The 23102-nt window shown below is 37.6% G+C and overlaps 1 long non-coding RNA gene across 1 annotated transcript; it reads left to right on the forward strand.

The window, feature by feature from the left end:
• The first annotated feature begins 17019 nt into the window (after window positions 1-17019).
• Window positions 17020-19776, forward strand: LOC135324214 (uncharacterized). The gene is made up of 3 exons (XR_010385571.1): window positions 17020-17082; window positions 17857-17971; window positions 19676-19776. It is a non-coding gene; the product is annotated as an uncharacterized LOC135324214 (long non-coding RNA).
• The last annotated feature ends 3326 nt before the right edge of the window (window positions 19777-23102 follow it).

Consider the following 23102-nt stretch of genomic DNA (forward strand, 5'->3'; position numbering starts at 1 on the left):
AGGTTGCATGGCTGCAAATTAAGCAGTGGTGAATATTTAACTTCAGCAACTAAGCACAGATTACTTTAAATCACTGGTAATGTCTTCAAAAAGCTGGTGTTGCAGGAGTACAAGTTTCTATTGACCTCTAGGTATCTCATTATCTTAGTTTCTTATTTACTTTGTTCTGTCACAGATCTCCTGTAAGGTTTCTAATTCAACATACAGTTATACTAATTTTATACTAAATCCACTACTATTCTTAGAAAAATGGAGTAACACAGTGGTGTTATTGTATTTTTTATGAAGTTTTAATTTTTAAAAGTTTGAATAATACCATTATTCAACTCATTTAGCAAACATGCAATAAAGATACACAGACAAGACTTACACTTCATATGTGCCCAAACAAGGGTTTGGGCCTGGAAACGTATCACATTGTGAGCTGAAATCAGTGCAAAACTTTACAGCCCTTAATGGCATAACGAAAAGCAGATGCAGAAGACAGTCGAGCAGGGAAAGTAAATCATTAACAGTCTGTGAACATGAAATTGCTTTATGAGAAGATTAAGAAACTCCCGGATATTGTTCAGATAAAATACTGATACAGTTTTACTCTTAGCAGATAGAGAACAAAGTTCATTTTTATTTATATTATCACCTGAGCTTAAATTGCAGTAAAAATCATCACATCACCACTACATCAGTATCACTTCACTGATGTATTATTTATGTAAAGATCTGGCTAAGAGCATGGTTTCCAGATATCTCTCCTAAATATAGGCAGTGTTTAAGCTACATATCAACACACAGAGGTAGCTTTACAGTTGTGCTGTGTCTGTATAGTCTTGTATAGGGTTCTAGACATTTCTCAAATAGATACAATAAAGACAACCACAGTAAGCAACTGTGAAAGAGTGAAGAATAACATTCAGATGAAATTTCAAGGCATATAATGTACAATCAAGACTCTTACAAAAACAGATAAAAAATGTTTTGAATAGCATGGTTCATCTTCCGCCCTGAATTTCTGGCAAAGAATGTTCCAAAAGCCCAGAAATGCAAGAAGGTCCTTAAAAGGGCTGAGCAAGATGAAGCTGATGAAGACTCCTCAGTCAGGCCTATTTTTCTAGAGTACACTGGATCTAGACCCCACGAATTCAGAATTCACTGAACTTTTCCTTAAAAGCAGTGGCTCTTCATTTGCCCCCTTCAGGCTCTCTTCTTCCATACCATTTGATTCCTTAAAAAAGTGAGGAGCTCCTCATGATGAAAAACTAGTAGTTTTAAGCAAAATCATACACAGAGACACGGGTATAAGAGCCATTCTGATCTGATGAAGAGCTGTATATGAAATTTTGTTGGTGACAGGACAGTCTTCATGCATGAACCTTCCCACCTGTGCCCCCCTTCCTCCTTTTCTGCATTAGTGAATTGCAGGAGCAGGCAGTATTTTGCAGCACTGCTGCAAGCAGTAAAATAAAGAATGATAGGAGCATTTTAGACTGGAAGAAGAGCAAATGGCATTAACAAATGTAACTTGTCATGTCTAATTTACCATTTATTTTTTATCTCCTGTTTGATGACAGATATTATTTTTCTCATTTAACTTTCATCTTCCATGTGAGTAGAGATTGGATGCTAAGGAAGTTAAAGGATTGGCTGAAGTTCTCCATTCAAAAGGAATTCTTAAATAAAAATTGCTTCTTTCAGAAAGCTTTTGTGATGCTGTCATTATTTCTCAGTTGTATGAACAGCAATCAGATTTATAACATTTCAAAATCTTTGCTACTGTGCATTGTAAATCTCATGCAATGAGCTAATTATCTGTATTTTACTTCTTTCTTTCCTGTTGTCTTCTTGCCATGTCCTCTGGAGATCTGAATACAATTCAGCAGTACTGAATGTCATATTGAAGTGAATAAGACTATAAGGAAATGCACAAATCTGAAGGTTTGGTGCTTAGAACTGCAAGAAAAATATAGAAGATTAGCTATAAGGTTTGCTCTTTGGTAAGTACTGCAGTAGTGCATGTTCTGGGTTAAAATGGCCTTCAGGATTTTGTGGAGGATCTTCCATAAGAAGACTTGGCCCTTGTTCAGTCAGGTAAGCCAATATCACCTTTCTATTTACATATACTCTGAGAACCTGGACTTTAAAACTGAATGAATTTTACCTTTAGTGTTATTGAGATCAAAAGTGCATGGGTTATACTTTATTACATGCTTTAAGACAAAGGCAATTTACTGAATACAATTTAGTATTCTATTCTTTAGAGGTCTCCATCAGCCAAATGGTTGTTGTGCATTTTGAAATCTTCCAGTTAAGCAGAGCAAATGGGTATTACCTATTTAAGCTGCAATGATGCATTAAGAGACACTCCTTGTTTCCCTGAGATCCCAACTTTTGTTTCATACGCGTGCATATACTTGAAAACATATGCAAGAATTCAGTTTTAGCAGCCTGCTTCTTTTCTATTTGCAATGGTCTGCCCTTCGTCTCTGGTTACAGTGTTTTGTAAAGTACTGTGGAATGTTTTATTAAACCAGTGCTCACTCAGGATTCACCTACTTCTTGTATGACTGAAGAAATAAATTTGCAGACATTAGATTGTTCGTATTAGAGGAGGTTTGCATGCCCACCTGCTACACTAATTTGATTAATTTAATGAATATCAGTGTATATTTTCAAAGTAAGCAACTTTAGAAAAGTATGCAGTAAAAGAATGAAAGGCAAATACTGACAATGAAATCTAATGAAATAACTTATTAGAACCTGTAAATCAAAACCTACCTAATCAATCAGCTATTTTAATACACCAAATAATCCAAGCAAGCTAATCAGTATATAATAAATCAAATTCTGTTTGCAATATTCCACAACTAATCAGCAATAATTAAACTGATTTCAGAACTACCTTGACGAGAATAAGCAAAGTACTTTCATTCAGTCTTGTAGAGAATCCAAAATAGTTTGGAAAGGATAAGGAAGTCAAAGATCAGTAGCATTTATGAATTTCTTGGCTCACAGCTTTTTCAAAATTTAACAATCCAGGGAATGTATTTTTATTCCAAATATCCCATCTATTAATTTTTTATGTGAAGATGAGTATAAAATTTGCATAGGAAGGAGGCAAAAGACATTTCAAAATGTAATTCTACCTTAAGACAGCAGGTCTCAAGTACACTCAGTAGAGAAAAGAATATCAAGATACACAAACCTCATTAATTTCAACACCCACAGTGAAACAAAAAATGAGGTAGCTCATTCATAAGCTCATTTATATGTACAAATTCAATAGAATGAAATGAAATTATAATGAATAGAGATTTTTATATGTATAGAAATAGCCCCAACTGTAAGGAAGAAGAAATGATGATGAAAAAAAAAGATGTGAGTTTCTAATAACAGACATTGAGAATAAAGGAAGTCTTTCTGATGAAGCAGTTACAGTCTGAAATTGCTTATTAGATGTGAGTGTTACAGTGGGAAGAAAGAGAAGAATAGAACTCTGGTGGTGCCAGCTCCCCATTAAAGTGATAAATAGTTACAGGACATATTTAGACTTCCAGAAAAACGTGTTTTCCAGAAAGTGATCCCAACTTCCGTTGAACAGTGGGAGCAGAAAAACAAGCAAGAAAAATCACGCAAGGTAGATGTTCTTGTTAAGATTATGACTACATTGAAAAAACAGAACTCAATTTTTATATTAAAATGATAGGCAACTGTTATCCAATCTTCCCTGGTGTCTTCATAGTTAACGAAGCTATGTGCAAGCCTTGCTTAAGCAATATTTACTGCGGAGGATTTTGGAAGGCTAGTTTTAAGTACTTTTTCAAGCCCTATAGCAAGTCAATCATCAATCATTCTCAATTTTTTCTGCAATAAATCTTTATTCTAAAATGCATTCTGCAAAACTGGAAACTAACCACTCAGTCCTGGTAGTGGATGTAAAACAGAAGAACTTGTCTTTGGCCATGCTATGTAGATGTTAACTAATTTGCTTAAATATATTGAATTCATTGCCACATTTTTTTTTAATTTCTAATTCATATTAACATTTCTAAAACAACTGTATGAATTTCTTCTTTTGCTATTCTGATTTTCTTTTTTTTAAATCCTAGTGAAAGTTTGAAAACTTCTTGGTCAGCCTCCAGTAGCAGAGGCACACATATTGGCCAACAGCTCTTCGCTGCATCCTGTAACGATGCCAACAACAAAACTGGAGCTGGAATCTGGCCTTTTCTTCAGTAAATATGTCTTAGCTCAGGCATTAATACCTTACATCTCCCACATTTTGGTACTGACTGTCTTGTCACACCAGATTCACAGCTGGAACAGACCCAGTTTAAAACACTGTCCAAAGAAACAAAGGACACTCTTTACTCCCTTTTTTGCCACAACCCCCACTGTATTTTTTTCTCTTAGATAAAACAAAAGATAACCAGAGGAATAATTGCTGAGCTTTGTTTGAGCTACTGTTAGAACATCAGGAGTGTTCATTAAAGTAACAATACTTGAAGTGGGAAAATAAAAGGACTTTCAAAAAGATAGCAGTAGCCTCAAAAGAAAAACAGTTGCAATTATTGAGCATAGCTCTTTGTAAAATAGTGATTATCTCCATGGGATTGAGATATAGTTTCAGATATCATCTGAAAAGCGATACCAATAACTATTAACTGAAAACTAAACTGCAAGAAATTTCTCAGATAATGGAAAAAAATCTATTTGACTATTAAAGTTTGGGAGTCTGACCAAACCACTTTTGATAATGTAACATAAAACTCCAACGACATCTGCTTTCGCTACCACAAAGCCTAAGTGCCTAATCCTGATTATGTATACTATAAATTTAAATGGTTCCACTGTTATTCTGGCTTTGATAAGTATGGATGTAAATTAAGTCAGAACTGTCCCCTAAATTGCTTTGTTTTCCTTTATTCAAAGGGAGAATATTTACAAATACTGTCCTGGCAAATACTGTCCTGGCAAATGCTGCTTGCACAGCATTTCACATGTTCAAAGTACTCTATGGACAGTAATGAATCAGAACCAGCAATATATTATTAACTAAAGTACTCTTTCAAGTAACATAAAGAGATTCAAAGGAATTCAGCCATGAAAGTTGGGTTTTGAATTCAACAAATTTTTATAAATGGAAAGAGTGGATGTTTAAGTCAAAGAGTTGAACTTTTACTATGCATTTTGTAATAGTCTGTTATATATGGTTATAATAGGTACTACATTCATTTACCATGTTGGCAGGAAATAAATGCATTTATATTTAAAAAAAGGCTGCAAAATAACTCATTTAAGTTAACTCATTTGGTAAGTCTAATTTTGAAGGCATTTATTAATGCCATTTGAAAGAAAATATAATACAAGAAGTGCTGGGGATCAGTCATGTATATACGAAAAGTCCTACAGCAACATTTAAGCTGTTGATTGTTTTAATTATCAGTGAAGCAATGTAATGGAATCTCTATAATACTTTTGACAATAACAGTTAATTACAAAGAACGGCATGTTAAAATGCAAATCAGGTAGCCATGCATGTCAGCTGACTGCACAGTCTTAAAGCTCTTGGATTTAGTCAATATTAATTCAGTGTCCTTGCCCACCTGAAAGCACCAAAACTTCTTTCAGGGCAGAAGTTCCCCTACTACAGAAAAATAGCTGATTTGAGCAGTCAACTTGAGCAACACTTTTCTGGTAAAGCAGGTGTCTTTGGAAAAGTCTCAGACCCACTGAAACAACAGAGTTGGGTGGGTGGGTAAAAACCCACCCCAAACAATAAGTACACAGTGAGCTAAATGCATGTCTTTGTGCAGTAAAAGCTCTTCTTCAGGTTCATTATAGGTAGTCATCCACAGAGGAAAACATCAGAAGAAGTTCTCTTTTATTCAGACATATTGCTGTCTTCAAAGACAGGAACTATTAGAAAGGGAGCCCTTGAGAAAAAACAGGCTTCATTTGTATGGAAAAATAGAAAATAGCTCTTTATGTGACAGGTTTGTTTCACAGCTCAGTCAGCTGTGATTCAAGCTCACCATGAGGTGCAAATAGATTCCCTCACAGTCAACTCCATCTTTTTGTTAAAAGAAAGTCAGACACAACAAACTCCAAGGCAACTCTAAGAAGGTAAGGTAGAGGCACAGATAGTTGCCCACCTGTCCTTGGCCATCCTGACAGTCCCATTCAGGCCCTTGTGGTGAACCTGCCGCAGAGGCAGCCAGTCCTCTCCACAGAGCTCTGTGGTCTGAATGATGTTGCATTCCAGGAGCTTCATCCCATATCTTCCATATCTGACACCTCATAAAACTCAGGTATTTTTCTGACTGCTCTGGAGCTGTTCTTTTCAGCTGCAAGAGCATATGTTGTAAAAGGTAACACAATGACTAAAGCATTTCCTGTTAAATTGTCTGCTGTATTATTTTACAACTGGCAGAGACTCATCCCTTACTTTTGTTTTGGGGGACACTTTTCTAGTTGAAATTTTTGCAGGAACAAGATTATGAACTTTGGAGATAGAGATTTGTTGCTTGGCAACAAATTTAGTAGCATCATGCCTAGAATCTTCCTAGAGTACATATTCCCAGATTCAGATATGCAAGCGTGTCATACCAAACTGAACATTTAAACATTTTCTCTCCCTCAACAAAAACCCAGCTTACAGTTAACGTGGAGCATGTGCTAAATGTTTGCATTATTTCTTAGCTTAGTGACCATACTAAAAACTTTTTCCTTTAGAGTGGCAGAAATACTTGACTGATACTTGCTGCTTAACTTTTTTCCAACATATATCAAGTTAAAATAAACTGGATATTTTATGCTGTATGTTATGATAAAATGTGCATTTTATCACTGAGTTGCAACACATACATAGATTGCTTCAAGAGGCTGATTCATCCTGCAAGAAGTTTAATAACAATATTATACTATATTCCACTCTTTTATCATCTCCTCCAGAGTAAAAGACATTTGTTTCACTGCCTCAGGTGTAGATATGCCTGAAACAAACCCATTATAAATGACACAGATGTAGGTTTGGTCATGCCAGACATCATTTAGAGGGTGGACTTGTCCAAAGCCACTAAGCTCCTGCTAGCTTGATTTGGCTATTGTTAATAAGTTTTACAGAAGAATGAAGACAGGAATTGATGGACAAGTGCCAAACAGTCCTTCATCCTCCACTGATCTGCAAATGATTGAGAAAAAGGTGATGAGTAATATGAAGATTTCTCCATATGTTAACATACAGCTTCTCCACTGCATAGTGCATTACCATCCACAGGGAGTTATTCAGGTTTTGTGAGCATAATATTACACCACATTTATGTTTCTCAGGAATCCATGGTTGAACTAATAGAGACACAAAAGGTGTTAAAATATTTGCAAACTGTGAAAACACATGCAATCCAAATACCTAAAAACATGCCTAAAATGTAAATCACCTTTTATTATAAAGACCTGACCTTGTTCTCCTGCTGGGTTAGGTTAACAGTGATGTGACTAAACTCAATGAAGTTATGCTGATGTAAAGCTAGTGTGACATTAGCTTCAGGCATGAGTCTATGTTGAGTGCTGATAACTTTTTAGAGCCTTCCATGCCCCAAGGCTAGAAAAAGAAAGATGTAGAAAGGGCTTATGTACCATGAGCAGACCTAAAGCCTGGGGCTCCATTGCCAAATGCTGGGCAATGCAGCTTCCTGTAGGTGACCAAGGCATATGCAGATGAGTAGTGGCTGTACAGAGGAGCACTGGCCTAATTTACCCTGCATTTACAAGCTTGGTAAAAGTGGCCTGCTAAGGTGGCTGATCGCTCTGGTTTGTTCCCATCCACCTGGCTGTCGATGCCTATGCTCGACATCCTGTGATGAAAATTCGTCATGATTTCAGAAGGGATGGTTTTGAAGTTCAGGCGGGCAGCCTATACTCACCAGTTCCCTTGGGTCTGCTCCCAGTGTGCTGGCTGCTATAGAGCAGCCTGGACATCTGGCTCAAAAGCCTTCTTCCCACATGCACGGCAATCTATTCCCTCTCACGTGAAAAGCTGGAGACTAGCAAAAGCTTTAGGAAACTCCTGCCAGCACATAGTGATAGAAAAAAATGTTACCTGCTATAGCAAAATGGAAACCTTTGTGATCCAATAATCAGTCCAAAATTGAAGATCCTGAATTCCATGGCATCTTCAGGTGAGGAAGAAAGATTAAATTGGTTAAAAGAAAGATTAAATTTAATTGGCTAACCACATTGCCTCAGCAGTCATAAAAAATAAAACTGGACAGGGCACATCTCTTAACAGCTATCTTCAGCAAAGGTTAAAATGTAAAATCCAGCCTGATTTTGATAGCTGAGGAGTCACAGTATCTACAGTACTTTGTTTATCCAGCAGTAGGGTACATGTTGGAAATGGGTTTTTGTCATGATTTGTCTTTTTGATAAATAGCTTTCTAGAGAAACTTTTAATAGCAAAAGAATATATATTGTCTTTTTAAAGCAAAATATAATTCTTAAGTAATTTGCACAATAAGTCTGTGACAGGTATTATACAGAAGATATTATTAATGGTTTGGCATTGCACCATTCTCAAGACACAGATTTTGTTGGAGTAACTTGAAGATAATTACACCATTAAAAAAAAATCTACTTTGATACACAGGAGAAGAATGAGTAATTCTGTATTATTCAGTGGAATTCAAGCTGTAATGAAAGAAGACTACTACAGGCAGGTGTGATATTAACTGTGCTAGAGACTTTTTAGTTAATATAGCTTCACTGAGTCCAACACACAATGATAATCTGAATACAGTTTCTTGTTATTTACACTGGATGATGTAAGAGGCCTTTCCCTTTTTTTACATTAAGATTAGCTTGTGTGGTGCCAGAAGTGCACATTTTTCTGTCTTTTTTTCCCTCTTTTCGCAAAAAAAAGTCTGTGTAAATTGATATTTGGACTATTGCCTTTGTACATGTTTGAAAACCTTTTGTTCTGCAAGTAGCTGATTTTTGTTTTTCTGCAACTATTTCCATTACTGTGCCAGTAACTGTGGGTTGGGAAGGGACAGATTATTCTGACCTTCATCTTTAGCAAGCTATTCTAGCAATCAGACCAACAGAAGGGGCAAAGCTGGGGCCATCCCCTCTCCTTATACTCTCAGCCCTGCATCCTCTCTACCCTTGCCCGGAGGTTGCTGAGCTCCAGGGCTGTCAAGTCTCCAAAGAGTCTCATAGGACTTGTAAGCCTATATTTCCAGCAGCCTTTTGTGCCAGGATATCAGTCTCCTGAGAGGTCTCTTACAGTCTTGTTTAATCAATAAGAGTGATATGCAGTCTAGCTCTACATTAGACCTATGTGTGTAAATGTAATGTAATGTGTGTAGGTAACATAGATATCTGTCAGATCCTTATAGAGTTTTGGCCTATTTCTGCTGGGACTGCAGCTGAATTGTTAGCATTTTTTTCCTTTTTCTTATTTTTTTTTCATGAATACAAATTTTCAGGTGACATACATACAATATTTATTTGGATTTATGGACTAGTGTAAAGGTCTCTCTGATAAGGGAAAAAGTGCTTATGCACAGGAAAAGGCATAATTCACAGAGATAAGTTACTTTATACTTCTGTAAATTTGGCATTTCTCATTTACATACATGTGCACACAGGTGCAATACAGAAGTGTCCTTCAATTGAAATGGCAAAAATAGAGGCTAGCTGCATTTTTTGTCTTTAGGCATCTCTCTGTGTTCTTGACAATTATTGGAAAACAAAGATTTATTATTTGTATGTTTTCCAGTGCAAAGAGAAAGAATGCTGGTGTGAGCACAGATGCATTATGTTCTAGATAATCGAGTATAAAAATGGTAAAACAGTTGACTTTTTGGCATCCTGCACCAATTTGACTGCCTTTGACTCCAGGCAGCACAGTATGTTAACCATAGCATGGTTCCTGTAACATATTAATTCCTACTGTGTTTTACACAGCCTAAGCCTACCTAGTGTTACAACTTAATACCTTATATGTGTGAAACATCTCCATAAGATGAAAGCAAATCCAACCTACTCAGAACAAAAGTATATTCTAACAATATTGCACTACCAAGGACAATAGACTGTAGTATTTATCTTATTCTTTTTTTTTCAGTCTTCATTTTATCTTATTACTTCCTTTTATTTTAGGAAATAATAGTAGCAGGGGATCAGAAATGCAACTGGCATATCGCTGCATAAATGTTCATCCAGATCTGTCTTTGCTTGCTTCTAAACCTTAACAACAGTTGCTTTGTGCTTCCCAGGAGGAGAACAGCTTAACGAGAATCAGAATATTCCCTTCCACTACTCCTGATCTGAAATTACAATCCACAGGCTATGTCTTTAATTTCCTCTGTCAGACAACCGGACCTATGTGCAAGTTAAAACAGAACGTCCCCAGTCGTCCTGCAAAAGCCCTTCGGCAAGATACATTTGTGCACAGCCAAAACCCCCGGTTCACGCAGAGCCAGGCATGCACACGTGCGCACACAGAAAGAGCATTCCCGTGAAGGTGCAAACCCCCAGCTAAACAGCCTGCTCCATTTATCACCTATTGCATTGACACCCGTCTGTCAGGGGCCTAACTTAGTGCTTTTTGGATGCCCGGAGTCACTAAGCGATGGCAAATACACAAGGGCCTGTGTGTTTAGGTCCTGAAGGTCAGGCTGCTTATCTTTTGGCTGTTTCTGAAAACATTTTGAAAGAAAATGTTTGTTTTTATATATATATATATATATATATTTATATATATATACACACACACATATATATATACACACACCACATATTCCCCCCCACACACAAAAACAACCCTCTGTTGATAATGATATGAAGATGTGAGGATTTTTAAAGCTGTTTTTAGCTAAATAAAGAGGGGGAGATGAAAATTTCCTTGGAAAAACAGCGCAGCAACCGAGGGAAAGCCGTCTCCTTCGGGCAGCTCGGCATGCCGGCGGGGCCGTGCTCGAGCGCTTGCCCTCAGGGCGCCGTGTGGCTGCCCTCTCCCTCCCTGCAGGCCTCGGCCTCGGCGGCGGGTCCCGCGCCCTCCCGCAGATGTCCGGGATGGTTAGGATTCGTCAGGTCACACCTCGGCCTGTCAGGGCATGGCGCCTCCTTTGCCTGCTGCAGCCCATCGCTTCATTTCACCCGCACAGAGGCCGGCGGCAAGCTGGCCTCGTTAGGCGCAGGCCGCCGCCGCCAGCCCGAGGGAGCCTGCTCGCTCCTGCCCCGCTCCCCGCCACGACCCCCAGGCCGTCCTTCGGCCAGACGCTGCTTTTATCAACCCCCGTCCAGGCCGCGGTACACACGCAGGTGCTGGGGTCTGGCTGGGTTCGGGTGCGGGGGGCTGTCACCCCCCAAGCCCCAGGCCCAGCCCGTGGGCTCCCCCGCCGGCGGCCGCCTCCCCGCCGCCCTCCGTCCTCGCTGTGGCTCTGCCCTCCCCATGCCGCCGCCTGCAGAAACCCCTCCTCGCTCGGCTTTCCACCCCTCTGCACCGCGCTTGTCCCCGACCCCCCAGGCTGGTCCTCCTTCCCCCGCCTGGCCTCGGCACGGGGAGCGTGCTGTGAGGTGGGTGCTCCCGTCCCATGTGCCACGCAGCCCCACCAGAGACACCTCCACCGCTGCCCTCCTCCTCTGCTTCCCGCAGGGCTTCAGACGTGCGAGAAAGCAGATTGCAGAAGCGGAAATGTGGGACCATTAGCCAGGGTCTTCTCCCTGGGTTTGGGCAAAAACATGCCCTTCGAAACACTGCATTACCCACAGCATATGCACACGTGAAACCTGGCTCTTGCTTCACGCTTGCTCTGCAGTGAAGTTAGCCATTGCTATAAGCTGCACCATCAGACATAACTAACCTACCCAGACCTCTGGTGTTCAGGATCACGAGAGGTTCAGATGTGTGTTTTTAAATAGTGAGTCTTCCAAAGGACCACTATCAAAGAATGTGTTGTAACATTTTCTATATAAACCTGTCTACATATAAAGTAGATTATACATCAACAAAAGTCAGGCGTGAAAACCTCTTGTGCACAAACATACAATCTCCAAACGAGTCTATGCATAGCTCAGAAAGCAGTGTACTACTTTTGCACTGGAATGATTCAGTTCTACCTTCTGTATGCATGTGTGCACATTTCTAACAACTCCTATCACAAGAAAAACTACGTTTAAATTTGTTCAGTACAATATAACAAAACCTGACATTTTCCTGGCATTTTTTTTGTGGGGCTTGGAAAGAACAAACAGAAACCACTTTCTTCCATGAGTAGCCGACATGGTATTTAGTTGGCAAAGGGAACTGCATCAATAAATTGCGGGCACATGCTGGAGAAAGCTGTTGATAGCATAGCAAGAGGGAGATTTTGGAGTCTGAGCTGTTCTCTAGTGGGTGCTGAAGTATTTCCTAACGAGAAGCAAGAATCTGCGTTCAGTACAGTGCTGGACTGCATATATTTCTTTGATGCTTTTACCATCTTTGCCTCTTCTTGGAAATGAAGGGCAAAACTATTCAAAGGCCCTTCCACTCCCCCAGTTTGCAGCCTAACTGTATCTGCACCACCTCCCCCTCCCCCCGTTTTCTTTCCCTTTCTCCATCCCCTTTAAGTTGTAATTCAATCTCTTCCAACTCATGATCTCTTTTCTCTTTTTGGCGCTCCCTCCACCCTCTCTCTCTCATTAGTTTAACTTGAGTTAATTAGGAATAGTAGGCAGCCCTCAATCCGTTATGTGTTAAAATAGAACAATCCAAAACAGAGAAGCGCAGACACAACTATGTGATTTCATTGTCTAAGGGAGACAGAAAACCAGTGGGGATTCTCTTATCAAGACTAACATCTTCCCAATGGTTAATCTAACTGGCTTTAAAATGTTCCGCAAATGGAGATCTAGGATAACAATCTTTCCGTGTTTCCTTTCTTTTTTTTCTTCTTCTTTTTTTTTTTCCATTTCATCATTGGCAAGAATGAGTGAATCGGATTGACATGGAGGTGATAGAGGAAGAGAAATAGTCTGCACGTCAAAATGACAATGTATATTACATGGTTAACAGAATGAGTGGTACGTGCAATGGCTGCTGTTATTTTCATCTGCTGCCGTACAATAAGCTCCTTTTTTTTCCAAGTGTATCATCAAGATCACTCCCAATTCAATGCAGATCAAGTGTTTGCTTGAAGGACCTCTTTCTATGAGTAATATCACTTGATAAATGTGGAACTGAAGTAAGAATCTAAGTGTTCACTTGTTGCTGTTACTGCATTGTGTATATATAGAGGTCATGCCTGGTGCTGTGACTGTAGTGCTGAACATAGACCTTAGGGCAGAGTGTGCTGTGGAAGTGAAATATAACAGATCTAGGAAATCAAGCCTTGATTGTAAAGGTAAGGCCTTGCATTTTTGATTGACTGCATATGATACTGTTTGGGTTTGATGAAATGCATGCTCAGGAAAGGTAGGTAGAACTGTACAGACAATACAAAGATACATGTGTGTATTATATTTATATATGTCTGTGTGTGCTTGTATGTATGCATAAATATATATAATGTTTAAGCCTTTGAAGAAAGTTGTGTGAGATTCACAGTCTATCAACAGTCAAATTTATGACAATGGCTACATAAAATTGTTAATTTTGTATGCGTGTGCACACGAAGGTGGTAGTAATTAGTGTTAATAATTTATCCATTAATTAGTAATGTTTTTGAAAATATGCTTTGAAGTTAAAAGAATTTCAGAAGTCTTTTTGATATCTGGTATCCAGGAAACAGAATAAAAAAACAGTCTGAAACAGGGAAGAAAGGGAGACTTCAGAGGTACTGCAATCAAAATATCATTATATATTTTAATAAAAATAATCTGCCTTTCTCCCTCCCAAATTTCTTTATGACAGGGAGAACATCAGACTAAAGGGGTACAAAAGGGGTGTATAATGAAAAACAAAGTATAAGCTTGATTATCGGAAAATATAAGAGCGTTAAAGTGTTGGAAAAGCTAGTGTTCCTTCTAAAAGGCATCCTTGGTACTTTTTTTTTGAGGGTGTGGGAGTGAGTTTCTAGCTGGATAGAACCTTAATGAGACCAAGCAGGGAGATGTTGCAGTAAGTTTACTTTTCCCACAGCTTCTGATGAAAAAAATGGTTATTTATTTCCCCAGGTATTAGTGCATTTATGTTCAAACTGTATTAGATTCACGAGGAGACACAGATTTGTCCCTTATGACAACCCTGTGTTTTGTTTTTGCTTTATACAGTAAAGCAAAAATGCAGTGACATGGGTTGGTCTATTTTACACCACAAGTGAAAAATACTTTTATTCCTCTGTGAAATTAAAATAACTTACAGTGATACCTCCTGTTTCAGTATCAATAATAAAAAAATCTGTTGTATTTACATAATCCTTTTCCTTCTCTAAGTATCGTAGATCACAGTGGGAGAGTTGCATAAGACAAAGGCATAAAATTTTTGTTTAATAACAATCCAGGACGTGTTTAAACTCTATAGTAGATGATTTTAAGGATTTTATGCAGTTTTAATACCTGAGGTTATATCAATTACAGTTATATATGTAGGCTGAAACATCTTTGAAAAGTCATAAAACACATATAAACTCACACATAAATCCATTGCTTAGTCAGAAACTAAAATAACAGGAAAAACAGTAAAACTAAATTAATCTAGCATCTATCCAACAGCTATCCAGCAAGTGCATATCTTTAGAAAGTCAGAAAATACATGCCATTGCCAGTCTATCACATACACAGCAAATGTACTGGTGGTCTATAGGAGTAAACATATTTATCCCCCCGAACGCAGCAGATCAGAACCACAGTTTCTGTCATTATGCATTGCTTTCCCCCTTTAAGACCGACATGCAAGCCCCTACAAATGCACCGTGCCTAGAACAGCACGCTTCTCAGCCTAGCGCACACAACCCCCCTGGCTCCCATCAACATACACTGGCGTGGCGAGAGTAGGTGAAGGATAGTGCTACGGTCTGGGGAGAACCGCTTTAGTATGCAATGCCACAAATACTACAGATATTTGTAGCAAGTGGAGTTACCCTAGAAGACTGTTATGTGACTCAGGGAAAAATCCACAAAAAAGGCTGTTTCCAATACGTTGCTATCTATGAAATTAAGTAGGACACAGTTTTCTCAGCACATACAGCTCCAGCTGCACGGGCTATGAAACTTTGTCAGAGCTGCAGGATGCAGGATCGTATAATAAATGTCTAATAACCAGTTACAGAACTACGAGCAAAGTAACCCTGAAAATGTACAGATAATGCAGGGGTGGCTCTGTCCTGCGGGAGTTAATGGCACACAGACATTCACATGTGTGGTTTCCTAACTGGAAATATTGTAATGTATAAAGCCAGTGGTTTTGAAATTTATCCTTTAAGAAACACTCCTTCTAGTGGATTATTAACTAGAAACTACTGGAAATCATTTTGGTGTGCTGCTATATTCTCAGTGCTTATATTTATATTGTAGTTGATTTTACGCTGTTCTTCAGACATGTAGATATAGAAATATCTACATATATGTACATATATATGTCCAGAAGGATAAGTATACACATACACTTGACATTCTGCTAAAATTCACGTCAGAACTAAAATTCAGGCTAACAAATATTTAAAACATAGATTGCATATATACTTAGGCAGATTGTAAAAAATTAAAAAAAAATAATACTGGCACCTACAGAAACAAATCCAAGAAGCAGAAAAGAGGTACTGAATAACAAATCTCAAACTGTTGAAGTTGTAACATTACATTTCCTGACTTTAGTGAATCTGCTCAAGTTAACTGTACAGAATATTAAAAATAATCAAACAGATTCTTCTTATGAGCTGTCTCAGGAACATGCAGAATATTAACCAGCATGCTAATTTCCTGAGAAGTCAGACATACAGTGAAAAATTTTGATGACATTGGTAAACTTAATTTATTAATATGGGCACTGACAAGGGATTTAGATATTCAGGACAGTTTACTGTATGCAGAAATATGCACCAGTTTTGGAGTATGCGCCTTTCAGTAGTAGATATTCCATGCTGCTTAGTATTGTCTTTTGCAAGAAATTTGGAGGTAAAATAGAACTGCACCTTTAAATGCAATTGCCTTGGCGGTTCATTTTGTGAGACTGATGTTAAAACAGTATAATATATTGGATAATGAGGCTCCATATTCTCTCTCCCATATTAGGTCTAACATGTTCTCATAAAACTTTGGCATTAGCTTCACACTTTTAATTAAGAAAGAGACTTCTTGGGCCTCATATCTGAGCGGATTATTTTCAGTATGTGGTGGGAATAAGAGAGTTGGGTATACAGATGTCATTCTCTAACTTCACAAATGAAGCAGTGGCTCAAAGCACAGAGAAAGGACTGCAAGGTCCAGGCATAGATGGCAAACACCCACGCCCTTCCTTCAGCAGAGAAGCTGCTCTGAACCAGCCAGGTGCACCGACTCTGCCGCTGTAGATGCTTTCCGCTCGCTGGCACTGGCTGGTCCTGCCTTCTGAGAGAAGCTCTGCTTCTGTAAAGCAAACTGGTATTTCATAGAATGTCAATTTTAGGACTTTGCTAATGGGAGGACTGTGTAAAATCATACTGACGCATCTCTAGTTCTAAATCTGATAGAATCTAATGCCATTATTTTAAAGCTTGTTAGTTGGGTACATTTTTTTGACTGAAAAAAATAGGGGTTTCCAAGTAAAAATTCTCATTGAAATTGAGTATTTTTTCCAGAGGTATATGATTACTTTTATATGTTGATTATGTAGGGAAATATCTGAAATTACGTAATTTGTAGGACGAGAAGCAGACAAATTCTTCCTGTAACAGAGTACCCTATCCAAAATGTCCTTTCCTTTTTTGAACCCTGTCCATCCCTTCTCACAAACACTCCCTTTTTAGCCCACTGCATAGCATTACATAGAGTCCCTGCTTCTGCAAATGCTCACCACTGGGCAAAGCAATTTCTGCTGTGAATACTCATGCTGAAATTCCCTGTATTGACTGTCCAATTCCAGCCACGAATCTGCTTGACAAAATATCTGTAAATAATACTGAGGTTAGTATCTTTTCTTGATTGTTAGCATATAATTTAAGCCTGAATTGGGGTAAATGAATTTAATTTTTCTTGTTTTCTAACTTATGTTAGCATTAATCATTATTTTAAAACTATTTAATAGAGTTTAGAGACCTAGGAAGTACTGTCTTTTTAGATCAAAGCAAGCAGCTTTTCTTATTTTGTGGTCAGATCTGTGAGAGAATGAAAAAGAGCTTAGAGATTTTTATTTGGAAATTTTTGTGAAGTTACGACATTCTCATGTGTTTAGAATTTTACAACTTTTTCCAAAACAAATTGCCATGAGTAATTTTAAGAAATATTCTTTGTGGACTATGCATAAATTGAACAATGAAATGCACAAATATACATAGCCTTAAGAGCATGTCATCCGTGTAGAATATTTAACTAACTCTACACTTCAGTTCATGACAAAATTAGGGACTGGATATTATGCTGATGGAATGGATTTGAATTGTCTTATCCAAACTTCATTACTTTTAGGTTCACTATTAATGTTTCCATGTAGCATGGCCAGACAGCTAGTCCTCTATCTTTATAAACAAACGTATAAAAATTAGGTAGACTTGTTGCTGACTTGAACTTAAATGCATTACTTATACAGCTATAGCTACACTAAAAACACACAAAACACTGTAGTCCAATCTAATACAACATTCATATTATTTCTTTTTATGTGCTGTCACAAACTGAAGAAATGGGAGAATAAATTCTGAGATTAATATTGTTAAATGTCTTGTGCACTTTGTCTTTCAGAGCTTCTTATGCTGATTATCCTTCCATTCAAAAACTGCTGTCTATGCTGAAATATTTTTAATTGCATCAGGTGAACTGAAAATGCAATTCTCCAAACACTGAACATTTCTAAACTGTGAGTACTAAATGTATCTATACATTTGTTTAGCTACTAAGTGACATCTTAATAGCCCCCCCTTGACTTAATATGAACTTGCATGACTTTTCCAGATAGATGACCCTGCTCTCATCTTACAACTGTTCTTCCTCTTCATTGCAAATTGCAGCACTCGAATCTCATGTAATTTCCCCTCAGAGAACAGATATTTTGTAGCTCTTCTAAGAATGATCCTGACTAGAAACAGATCTTTCTCTGCTTTTTGCAGAAATATAACAATATTTTGTTCCACTATTAAGTTCCCCTGGCAATGCAGGACACTACAAACAAACAAATGAACAGATAGGTTTCTGCTTCTAAGACCTTATAACCTTGGGATGACACTACACAGTGAAAAGTTGCAAATTACGGATGTGTACAAGGAGGAAGAGTTACTGTGGCTGGGCAGATATGCTTAATGTCAGGTATCTTTTTAAGTATTTTTTTTATTTTGATTTCTAACAAGAAATCAGGTACATTTATTTTGCTGAAGAACTGAAGGCCAAAAGAGCTGGTAGTGAAGAAAGGTTGAAAAATGGAAGGGAGTCTTGTGAAAAACAGACCAAAAAGTGTAGAGGTGCACAAAGAGCAGACTCTAGCCTGATGTTCTAGTTGTCTCAGTGCTCAGAAGCTTAGGATTACTTGTGAGAGAGGAACAAAAAGGAGTATCTCCCAGTGCACAACATAGTCTAGCGTGCCAGCTTTACTACTTGTGAGTCACGGTCAGAGAAACGATTAATAAGCCAGAGGCAAAAGCAGATTTATTAAGGGATCCATGAAGGAGACAGTGATAAGTTTCAACTTAAGAAAGAAGATTGGGAGCTTCTGTATGGCCCTCAAAGAGGTAATTAACAGATTAGAGTAAAATGGAAGAAAACGGATTCTTAAAATGCATTTGCTGCAGTTCGAGCCCCAGCTCCCAGCAACTGCCAAGTTTTACAGCGGCTTTGGGAATATTTCTCTTCAAAAGTCACAGCGCAGAGTTACAGATGCATATGCACTGAAAGGGAATGCAAAGCTGTCTGTTTGTGCTCTCACTGAGGTAATGAGAAGCGGATCTGGCTATACTTAACCTATAATGGGAAAATATTCAGTGTGTAAACAAAGAATCCTAAATTTCCTACTGCAGTCCTTTCTAACATTTTTTATGTCTTTTTAGCTTCTTTCAGTAGTTAGATATACACAATTCTCTTTGATTCTAATCTGTATCTGAGTCCACAGTAGTGGAATCTTCACCTTAAACCTTTCCTTATCTTTATTAACATTGTAAGTTTTAGATTGCATGTATTTTCAAGAAACTCACTCCTTTCCCCCCTGCTCCTCCCCTTGACCGGTTTCTTTTTTGCCTTATGGTTTGGTAAAAGTGTTTATACTTACAATATGCTGAATTAATACAAAACTCCAGGTGGAACTCAGATGTAACCAGCATTTTGCTTAGTTTTGAGATGAAATGGTAATTTTTTCTTGGCAATGATGGGAAAGGAGTGGTTTCATGCAACCCTCATCCTGAGCAAAACAGCTATGAACTTATATTGGTTATGAAAGACTAAATTCTGTCTGCCACAGCCTGCAAAACTTCTGTGTCAGTGGAGTTTGGCAAGCTAACTAAACAAGGAAGGGTAGCAATATTTTAATTTTTCTAGCCCAACTTATAACTTTAGCTGTATGCAACCTGTTTTTCAGGGAAAAACTGTAAGGAATCAATAGAAACTTCTACCTTCTATAGCTGTCCCCTGCCTCTGGCTCATTTTTGCTTCTCTGCCTTCTCCAGAATCTGCTGATTGTTCAGGTGAATTTTATTTTATTACTATCATTAACATCACTCCAGAATACAACCTTGGTTATCATCCAGATAATGCATAATTCTTAGAATTTTTTGTGAGTTTAGTATAAGCATGATTATTGTGCATAAGGCATAACGTTGTCACTCACCACCAAAGCAACAAGTCAGAAGTATGAGGCAGCTTATGTATTTGACAAGCCTCAGCAGGATCTTGAAAAACGCATTGAAATCTTGTAAGCATACACCGATTTTTCCTAAGAATAAGAAACCTTGATGTTCTCTGTTCTCATATTCTTCCTTACGCAAAGCGACAGAACCAAGAAGTTTTTTGAATTACTATGCCAGCTAATAATTGCAGCAGCCAAACCAAAATAAATCTCATTTTATTTTAAAGCTTAAAAAAATATTAAGCTCCTCAAACATTTGTTATAAAGGTCTGAATTTATTTCTTTTCTTGGAACACTGAGGCAGCAGCAGCCAGAATATGTTACACACAAATGGCGATAAAATGGGGTTTATTTACACTCTTAATTATATAGATTACCAGTGGCCCAAATCCACTGATGATCAGAACAAGCTTTGCAGCATTAGCCTACTTAAAGTTGCCTGAAATATAATCAGAATAGGATGAAATATACAATGTGAGATTGAAAGGTACTTTCACTGTTTAATGTGTTTGTGAAAAGAAAAACAGCAATCAAAAAAAAATCAAATCAAAAATAAAGATTAGAATCACAAGGAGAAAAATGGTTTTGTTGCTCTAATTTTCTTATAAATTGTTTGGTAATCAGAAAATATTTGCAGCCATTTTTTTTCTCATAATTACATTTTGGGGGGCTATACAATTTCTGGGTTAAATATTCTCATTCTTTAGAGAAAGGATTTTTTTTCCTTTGTCCAATTATCCTCTTAGAAGGGAGGTGAAACAAAGGTATTGAATCAATCAATCAAAAAAAAAGTGGGTGTAGTTCTGTCCATCTCTGCTATACTCTACATGTATGTGCAAATGCACACACCTCACACATCCACAAAACATGTTTGTTCACAGTAGTTCTAATTTTAGATGAACAAGTTAATAATGTCACACACCACATGCAGGGATGTGGTTTTCACTGTAAGCATGGCTCCTTCCAAGATTTACTGTAGCTGGTCTTGCATTTGTAAATCCAGTGGATAACATTTTTCTGTAACAAAGCAGGAAATTAGTTCCCCAAATGTATTCTATTTATCTGATTTCTTGTATGAGGAAGTTATTATCTTTTTCATTCCTGAGTTGAAGGGATCTTACAGAAATGACTAATACACTTCAAATTTGCCACAACAGATATTCCTTTTTAAATGTTATTATTTAGCTAAATGGTACACAGGACTTAAAACTACTCCTTCTCAAGACAATGGGAAAGTTCTCAATGGCATTCAGTGGGAGCTAGACTAATCACATCATCTTTCTTAAAATCATAGTCGAGCATTTTAGTTGTTAATTCTCACTTACCAGCGATGCTAATGAGTAGCATATGTACATTAGTACAATACTCCTATCAACAAACACATGAGAATTGGATTATAACCATGACAAAGTACGTGAAGAATGGGAATTACAAATGACAAGCTAATGCGGTCAACTCACTATATCTAAACTTGAAATTAAGATGTGAACAACAAGACAGGGATAATATCAATCTTACTAATTACCTTAATAAAAGGAGAGTAGATTCTACCAACAGGGAAACAGAGACAGTTTATGATTTGTTGCAAAAGTTTTATGCTATACTGGGACTTGGATTCTGAGTCCTATCCCCCATAGCACGTGTATGCTCAGCTCCACAACTTGGTTAAAGTCCACTTTTCATTATGAACATCACCAGATGGTGACAGCATCCACGAAAGCCTCCCTGAACTCAGTAAACAGAGAGATCTTGCCTAGTGTTAGATGTTTGTTTGTTTAAGTTAAACCAAATCACTGGGAAATAAGGGAGCTGGAAATCCATCAAAATCTTCCTTTGGCATTATAATACTAGGAAAATACTTGAATGTCGCAGCTAATTTGGAAATAACCATAAGATGAATCACTCTGCCAAGTTATTTTTTGTTTCTGATAACTTATATACAAGCATGGTACTTTCCTGGCATTCCTTATTTCACTTCAAATTTTTTAACGGTGAGCTCTGATCCAAATATTTCTTACCCATGTGAGTAGCTTCCAGCAAACTCTGTAGGAACTTTCTGGGAATAATCATGCTAAAATCAAGTCCAGGAAGAGATAGAAGTCCTGTTATTGACTCCACATTAGCTTTTATTCTAAGTTCAGTAGAGATCCTTTTGATTTCTCCTACCACAAGCAAGTTTCAAATCATACCCCAGCTGTAAGGGGAAAGTGCACTCCCTCTCAAGTGAGAAGGCTGTTCTCACATCCACTGTGCAGATCCTATGGCCCTATATATCCTACACAAAAAAATAAATCTTGAAAAAATACTGCAAGTTATAATAATGCTGCATATTAATGTCAAATACAAACATTAAAAATAATAAAAATTGGTACAAGCAAATTATGGAATATGTATTTGGAAAACTTTTTTTAAATCAAAAAAGAGGTAGATTAAATATCCCTCTGACATTTTTTTTAGTTGTACATTAAATGGTTTTTAGGTGCTCTTTAAAACTTCAGAAGTAGAAAGAGGGTTATTTTCACATGTGAGGCTCATAACTGAAGAACACAATCACTACACACAGACTTATAAAGCACACGTAGCAATTATGTAAAATCAGTTGAGGCTGTCTAAATCTTGGCTTTGAAACAAAGGTTCATGGAGGAGATGCTGAAAACTACTTGGCAGCGATTGCTGCTAACAATGCAGGTTAATAATTAGCATTGGGCCTGATTCTGATCTAACTCAGGCTAGTTTTGCACTTCTATGAAGTCCATTGATTTGTAGCAAGTTATTCATGACATTCACTGATAAGAGCTTTTATCTGTAACCTGTGGCATAAATCTGCCTCCTTATTCACAAGCAACTATTTGAGGAAACTTTAGACTATTTCATTACATATTTTCAAAAAAATAAATGAATAAATGTATCTGGTTTAATATTTAACAGAAAGGCAGGAATAAATTTGTCATCATGACTCAGGCAAATTACCTCCACTTAACGTTACGCTTCTACAGCATAAATTAAGGACAAATATAACAGTATTCCAGAAAAATATTCTAAATGTCAAAAACATTCTTTGCTTCCAAGACAGGCATGAAGTCTCTGAAATTATAATGGCAAAAACTGCGCTCATATTTATTTGCTGGTAAGATGTTGCTGTGGTGATACTGTTCTTTTA

Source organism: Dromaius novaehollandiae, chromosome W (genome assembly GCF_036370855.1).
Source record: "Dromaius novaehollandiae isolate bDroNov1 chromosome W, bDroNov1.hap1, whole genome shotgun sequence".
Lineage (NCBI taxonomy): Eukaryota > Metazoa > Chordata > Aves > Casuariiformes > Dromaiidae > Dromaius > Dromaius novaehollandiae.